The sequence below is a fragment of the Podarcis gaigeae genome (genome assembly GCF_964106915.1).
Source record: "Podarcis gaigeae genome assembly, chromosome: 3".
NCBI classification, from domain to species: domain Eukaryota; kingdom Metazoa; phylum Chordata; class Lepidosauria; order Squamata; family Lacertidae; genus Podarcis; species Podarcis gaigeae.
In genome coordinates, this window is record NC_139680.1 from 53,789,878 (window position 1) to 53,797,258 (window position 7,381).

Below are 7,381 nucleotides of genomic sequence, written 5' to 3' on the forward strand. Positions count from 1 at the left end.
CTACAAAGATGCACCCTGCCAAGTGTACAGCTGATGAAACAGACACTTGCATAATCTTCACACATTATGGCATTCCTAACAAACAAACAAAAAATATCCTTCCAGTGGCACCTTAGAGACCGACTAAGTTTGTTATTTGTATGAGCTTTCGTGTGCATGCACACTTGCACACAAAAGCTCATACCAATAACCAACTTAGTTGGTCTCTAAGGTGCTACTGGAAGGATTTTTATTTTTATTTTGTTTTGACTATGGCAGACCAACACAGCTACCTACCTGTAACTAGAACTAAGGTATTCCTATCCCTCTTGCATATTTTTCATCCCCTACAGCAGTACACTTCTCAGCTAGGAGAAATACTCTGCTAGGGTGAAGCAGCCCCCTAACTGGATAGGTCAAGGATTGAATCTAGAACCTTGTACATGAAAAGCATTTGCTTTTTCATATACATTGTGGCCCCTGCCTTCCCTCCTGTGCAGTCTAGGAACCGTGTTTTCTGGGAGCCAGGCTTTCAAATAAAATGTAATGCCAAAGCTTTCAGCTCTCTTGATAAGACGACTCCTTCTACTGAGTGCAAATCCTGGTATTGCAATAGCAGGGTGTCTGGTACAGCTGGCCTTGGCAGTGTCCTTGTCAAAGCAAAGCCAGGGAGGAAGATAAGAGAAGACTGCAGCCAAAAGGCCTTGGCTGAGAGCAGGCATTAGAGGTTGTGGTGAGACTCCTAACAATGTGTGGAGTTATTCGTATTAGTATCCGTATATATTTATTTATCCATCCCCCGCGTTCTTCCCTGACAGAGACTCAGGAATGTTATTATCAAAACCCAGGAGTTTGTAAAAAGTTTCGATTTTTAACACCACCACCAAATGCTTCTAAATATTTCTAAATCTTCACTCCTTTAAAGCATTGCTCCATTGTTTTGCAAATAGGGAACGATAGCAGTTTGCTTTCCTCTTAAATGAATTCTGTATGTCTCTGGTTTCCACCAGAGGGCTCAGGCCATACAAAAGTTATTTGAAGGACATCTAGAAGACTGGACTACACCTCACAAATACATAACAATTATTATTTAGATTCATCCAGATTTGCTCATCCTTGTTTTGATTTTTAATTAATCTACCACTATGTCTGTAAAGTGTTTAAGAGGAGCTTACAATATTATCTGGTCTTAAAATGTGTTGGTGTTTGACTCACACTTGAGAGTTCATGTAGCAACGAGGCATTTGTGAGTATAATAGCACACATCGCTTTCCCCTCAGTCTTGGGGTGGAATCTGATCCAGGGCAGTAATGACCAAACATAATTAGCTGCAGAGGGTTTGTTTATTGATCTAAATGTAACGACCTGATGTTCACATTCCAGTTTTTATGGACAGGTCTCGGCGAAATGCAGCTGTACTCTGAAAAGGAACCTATAAAGAGCAGTGCTACACTTTACCATAGCTTCCACCCTCCTCCCTGCTGAGAGCAACAAGGGTAACTGGTTGCAAGTATGAAGACAGGCGAGGCTGGTGGCGCAGTGCCCATTCGCCCAAATGGACCTGCCACCACCACCAAACAGGCCTCTCAGTTGAAAACCAATGATAGCTAGCCACACCTCCTGAAGGCTCTACAAGGCCAAGTCATGCGCATTTGCTTGCAAGCTCTGCAAGGACAAGAAAAGAAATCAGATAAGTTTATGAGTTGTGATGGGGTGGAGTGGAGATGCCAAAGTTTGGGATGCAGCCATGTCATCTACTGTTTTATAGCTTAGAATACTTTAGACACCACTCATTTTCCTATCCTGCTAAAGCTTGTGTTTTCTAACTTGAAACAAGATCTGCAGGACACCATCACATACAGAAGCTGCAGTGTATCTCATGCCTGCTGGCTCTTTCACAGAGGAATTATATATTCATATCTCTCAACTGCTCACTAACTGCAGAATGCACTGCATCTTTATAAAAGCATTTGCTCTCTAGCACCTTATCTGTGCTTGCAAGCAACGTAGGAGGCAACAGGATCATATCAGGGGTCTGGCTGACTAGTGTGTGCTCTCTTCGCCAACAGTTTCCCAGATTGGTTTCCTCTGAGTTTGGGAACTGTCTTCCCAAGAGCCACGATTCATAAGCCTGCAGCAGCTTTTAAAAGTGACAACCCTTTGTCTTCAGAGAAATGGTGTGTGCTTGAAAGACGTGCAATATTCAAGCTTCCTGGTTTGTTTGGTTTTTTTTTAAAAAAAAGGGAAATAAGGTTTTGTGTGGGTGGGCAGCAACATCACACCACATCAGGCAGACTTTCAGATGCACTGTCCTAGAACTGTATAACTCCATGCAAAACCTTACAGTGACAAAACTACGTAACCCTAAACCCTATCAACCCACAAACAGGATTGCATCAAAGACCAGTTAGTGGAGATACTAGTGCAGTCCAGGAACATTTCAAGAAACTCAGAAATGATTTTTGAATTATGATGCTGTAGACAGTGAGAGTCTCATTTTTCAGATGGCACAATAAGTGATAGCTGTGTAGAATCAGGCAACATATTAGAAAGATTGTGTATATCTCCTTGTTTTAGAATGCTGTTGGTTTTATTGGTCTTTTTTGGATAAAAATTTTGCACCATTTTATGTAAACCAATTAGGGATTTGTCATTTTCTATTAAGTGGTCTATATGTTTTGTTAGATGAAATCAATCAATATTTTGCCCACACAATTACTATGAGACGCGTGAAGGTTACGAACAAATGTTTGCGCTCTCCATTCCTGCTGATAGCAGAAATGTAAGAAAGAAGACACCAGCAAATATCGTAAGCAGATCTTCTTTAAGACAGCTTTTCTCATTTATGGCTAAGCTGTTTATCCTTAAGTGACACCATCTGTTCTCATTGTCAGTTTTGTGAAGTGTGAATTGGCCAGCAAGAAGAAATACTGTAAACTCAATGTAGTGCACATGTAAATGCCATACTGAGCTGAGAAACAGGAAGTACGGAAATGAAAACTTGATAATTTTCATTTTATTGTAGACAATTAGTCTGCTTAATACTCAGGTCTCCTGTCTGGCCATTCAGAAAGAGACAGAGATTTATGCACAGCAGTGCTAAATCCATCACATATTGCAAAGAACATTGAAAGTTTTATAAATCTGTCACTATTACATTCATTGTAGTATGGCAAAGAATAGTAAATAACTATTTCAACCTTAAGTTACAACATAGTTAGACTGAATAATTTTGATTTATGGCAGTGCAGCTCTTACTTCAGTGGGACAAACAGTCAGTCACGAAGCTGTGGTATTTATTGAATTCAAAACCCTTCCTCCACACCAAAGCCCAGCAAGCAACAACAAAAACTCTTTTCAATCAGCATTAAAGTGGTTATTGAACCACTTGCCTTCCATAGCTTATTTTGAAGCCCAAATGAGGTCACAGGAAAGCAGATAGGATTGTCTCACGCCTGTTTTGATATATCCCAGAACCTGACACAGCTACGTATTCTTCCAAAGCAATCTCTAGCCTCGGATAACAAAGGAAGCAGATGCAGCAGCCAATGTTTTTACTGTATACCCCACTTCCACAGACAATACATCAGGATGCTACTGTAATCACTTAAAGGTGTAAGAACATAACAAGAAAAACTTGTTGGCAGCAAAATGCACCTTTCAATGACCTGTCTGACCAGTAAGGTTTTTAAGAGGTCTGAAAGAATTCTAGGAGCTGTGTTCCCCCCTCAAAGAACTACTGTTTCCAGCACCCAGAACAAACTACAGCTCCCAGGGATGTGTCTGTGGGGAACCATATGTTCCAAATGTATGGTACATACGCAGCCAGAGTTGTGTGTGTGTACCTCAAGTACCTCCACCAGCAAATGGAGACTTCTCCTAATGCTCACCTCTGGTTTTTGGACCCTCATGTTGCATCAGTTATGAATGACATCATAACCAATTATATATGCATTTGCATTTTTGTAGATTGTTACATTTTGCAACACAGGGGTTTGTGTTTGTTTGTATGTTAAAATCTGGCTGGGAGGTCCTGCTTAGCAACCTGCTGCCAAGTGATATCTATTCTGCGGTGACTTCAGAGACGGTCTTCTCGGGACTGGCCCCCTCCTTATGGAATGCTCTCCCCTCTGAGCTCTGACTGGCACCTTCTCTTTTTGTCTTTCAGGGCCAGCTGAAAACATGGTGCTTCCCCCCCACCCACTCAGGTTTTTGTAGGATGCTAGCTGTCGTTACCAGGTAATTTTAACGGGTTGCTGTAGTTATGTGCCTTATCTGTTCTTGTTTTATATTAAGATGGATGTTCTATTCAAATTGCATTAGCGTACCATGCCCTGGATCACTTGTGATGAAAGGCAGGATGAAAATATTTTACATAAGCACTGTGAGAAGCTAAGACTGAGAAGTACTTTGGATCCCACTCAAGGACTTGACACACTTTGTCATAGCGTTTTCCGAGAAGGAAATCTGAAGCGTTTGCTGCCACCTACTGACATTTTTAAAATATAGACACAGGCTTTACATTTCCTGGAATTCAAAGCTACATGAGAAATGGGAAAAGGTTAAAAACCAAAACCAGCATGCTAGATATATTTTGCTCTTCCTTCAAACAAGTTTTGTTTGCTGCTTAATGTCTCTTGCTTAATTAGACCTGCTACTTTAAGGAGATTCAGGGCCTCATGAGGCTGAAGATCTGCTCTATTAAATCACCCCTTTTAGTACAAGCAGCTCAAGGCTCTTCATTTCCCCGGGTTATCCTCGCAACCATGTTGTGAGGTACGCAAATCTAAGCAACAATGATTGGCTCCAGGTCTCACCACAAGTTTTAAGGCAAATTTAATCCTGGGGTAGGAGTCACCTCACCACCCTTGTCAGCAAAGCCCAAGGATTTCCATTTGCATAAGGCGTCCCCACCCTCCTCCAAATTTGGCACTGGGGGTCTAGCAACCCCCCAGAACAGTACAGTGGTACTTCTAGTTAAGAACTTAATTCGTTCTGGAGGTCCGTTCTTAACCTGAAACTGTTCTTAACCTGAAGCACCACTTTAGCTAATGGGGCCTCCTGCTTCCACTGCTTCGCGATTTCTGTTCTCATCCTGAAGCAAAGTTCTTAACCTGAGGTACTATTTCTGGGTTAGCAGAGTCTGTAACCTGAAGTGTCTGTAACCTGAAGCGTCTGTAACCTGAGGTACCACTGTACATGGGGAATGTCTTTCTATCTGGAAAACTGGAATATTTGCACAGATGAATGAATGGAAGTGTGTTGCACTGAATCCCATTCTTGGTCTCCCAGGCCTTAGGGCACTTAATATCCCTCCATCTAATTCCACATTCGGGGGGGGGGGGGAGATGTAGAAGTCGTGGAACGGGAATTATTATTTCCCATGGGGCTGCAAATGTATGGGGGTCCCTTGTTAGCACCTTTAAAACAAACCAACTTAGGCTTCAGTCTACTTACCAGAGAGCAATTCCCAGGGAAAAATCAGCGCAGCCTGTTGTAGTCCCCGGCTTGCCATTGTCCACTTTCTTTCAACTAGAGGCAGACAGCCTGTTCCATAGATTTGGTGCTGAACAGGATTTTGTAAAACAATTCCTTTGCAGCTCTGGACATTTGTAAAAATTTAAAAGCCAAGTTTCTTTAAATTGCAATAGTTTACTATTAAAGCACATGTTTCACTGCATTTGTTTAAATAAATGTTTACTTGTTGAAAATGAAGATTAAAAATGCTCCTTCACAGGATTTTAAAAGTGCCTTTTGGAGTTCATTTTCCCCAATTAAAATTCATTTTAAAAAGGAATTCACCCCAAAGGGCGAAGTTCTTTTTCCTCAAGACTATATGGCCCAGGAAGGGACGCAGGTGGCGCTGTGGGTTAAAGCCTCAGCGCCTAGGACTTGCCGATCGAAAGGTTGGCGGTTCGAATCCCTGCGGCGGGGTGCGCTCCCACTGCTCGGTCCCAGCGCCTGCCAACCTAGCAGTTCGAAAGCACCTCCGGGTGCAAGTAGATAAATAGGGACCGCTTACCAGCGGGAAGGTAAACGGCGTTTCCGTGTGCAGCTCTGGCTCGCTGGCCACGTGACCCGGAAGTGTCTCCGGACAGCGCTGGCCCCTGGCCTCTTAAGTGAGATGGGCGCACAACCCCAGAGTCTGTCAAGACTGGCCCGTACGGGCAGGGGTACCTTTACCTTTACCTATATGGCCCAGAAAAAATAAGAGGCCCAGAGTTCAGACAATTATTGGGGGGGGGGGAGGAATTCCAGAGTTGTCCAGCAGTCACACAGAATGTATTCTAATATGCCTTTATCACACAGATGCATTGCATAGACAAGAGGAGAGTGCTCTTGTGCTCATGTTCTGCTCACTGGCTTCCCATACACATTTGGTTGGCCACTGTAAGAACGGGATGCTGGACTGGATAGAAGATTGGCCTGCAGGCTCTTCATATGTTCTTTATTAAAATTAGGTAAGGTCAATCAGGGTCAGTGCTCATTCTCAACACATCACTTTGGGCAATTAAGTTTTTAGTTGCAACTAACTACACTAATGCGCAACTTGCTCTTGAACTATCATTGAGCAAAAAGGAATTCTGAAATGTAAAATTAAGTGTTCCAACCACAATAATGCAAACAACTTTATTTACAGGCTAATCAAATTAATCAAACTCAGTTTAAGTAAGTAGAATTAAGTTGCAAAGGTCTGCAGGACTGAGGTCAGCATAAAATGGAAGGGGAATTAGCAAAGACTATATAACCACAAAAATCTGGACATTGCATGTTGCCCAATAGTCTTACAAACTCTTACATGTGTGGAATGCTGGCTTAAGGGAAACTGAGGCACACTTCAGAAAACAGATTTCTGTTCAGCAAAATGCCAGCTCTGGGTTCAGTCTGACATTTCACCAAGATTCAGTTGTTGGTTTCAAACATTAGAAATCTAGTATTCCAGGGATTTTACTTCTCCTGTAGCTTCTGCCATCTTTAAAAACTGCAAGAAATAACAGTCTAGATGGCTAATGGAATACACATACAATTAGAATGTAAAATACAAATTTTCTGACAAACTCTATACAACTGAGCATAAGAATATTGACTTTCCCCAAAAGGCCTTCAAGCCTAATTCATCCAGCCCTTGGAAAACTAGCTATTGACAAAGCTGACGTACCATGTCTGAAAATTCCAACATATTACAGTTGCCAGTGTGGCACTCTACATGATTGGTCAAATAGCAGTGCAATCACAATAATTCACAATAGCATCAGAGCAAAATTTCAGAGGTCTGGGCTTTCCCAAAGTGTGCCTAGACAAAACAATGGTGGGAAGTGTCTGAGGGAATTTCTGTGCAGTTATTTATCAGTGCCGTTTACAACCGTTCACTGACTTGTGTGCAGTGATACCATCACAAGGA

General features: G+C 42.2%; 1 long non-coding RNA gene across 1 annotated transcript; it reads right to left on the reverse strand.

The window, feature by feature from the left end:
- Positions 1–1,524: 1,524 nt before the first annotated feature.
- On the reverse strand, positions 1,525–7,179 carry LOC310841065. Its single transcript, XR_014562315.1, has 3 exons — positions 6,779–7,179; positions 5,437–5,581; positions 1,525–1,644 (listed from the first exon to the last, which is right to left on the reverse strand). It is a non-coding gene; the product is annotated as an uncharacterized lncRNA (long non-coding RNA).
- Positions 7,180–7,381: the final 202 nt, after the last annotated feature.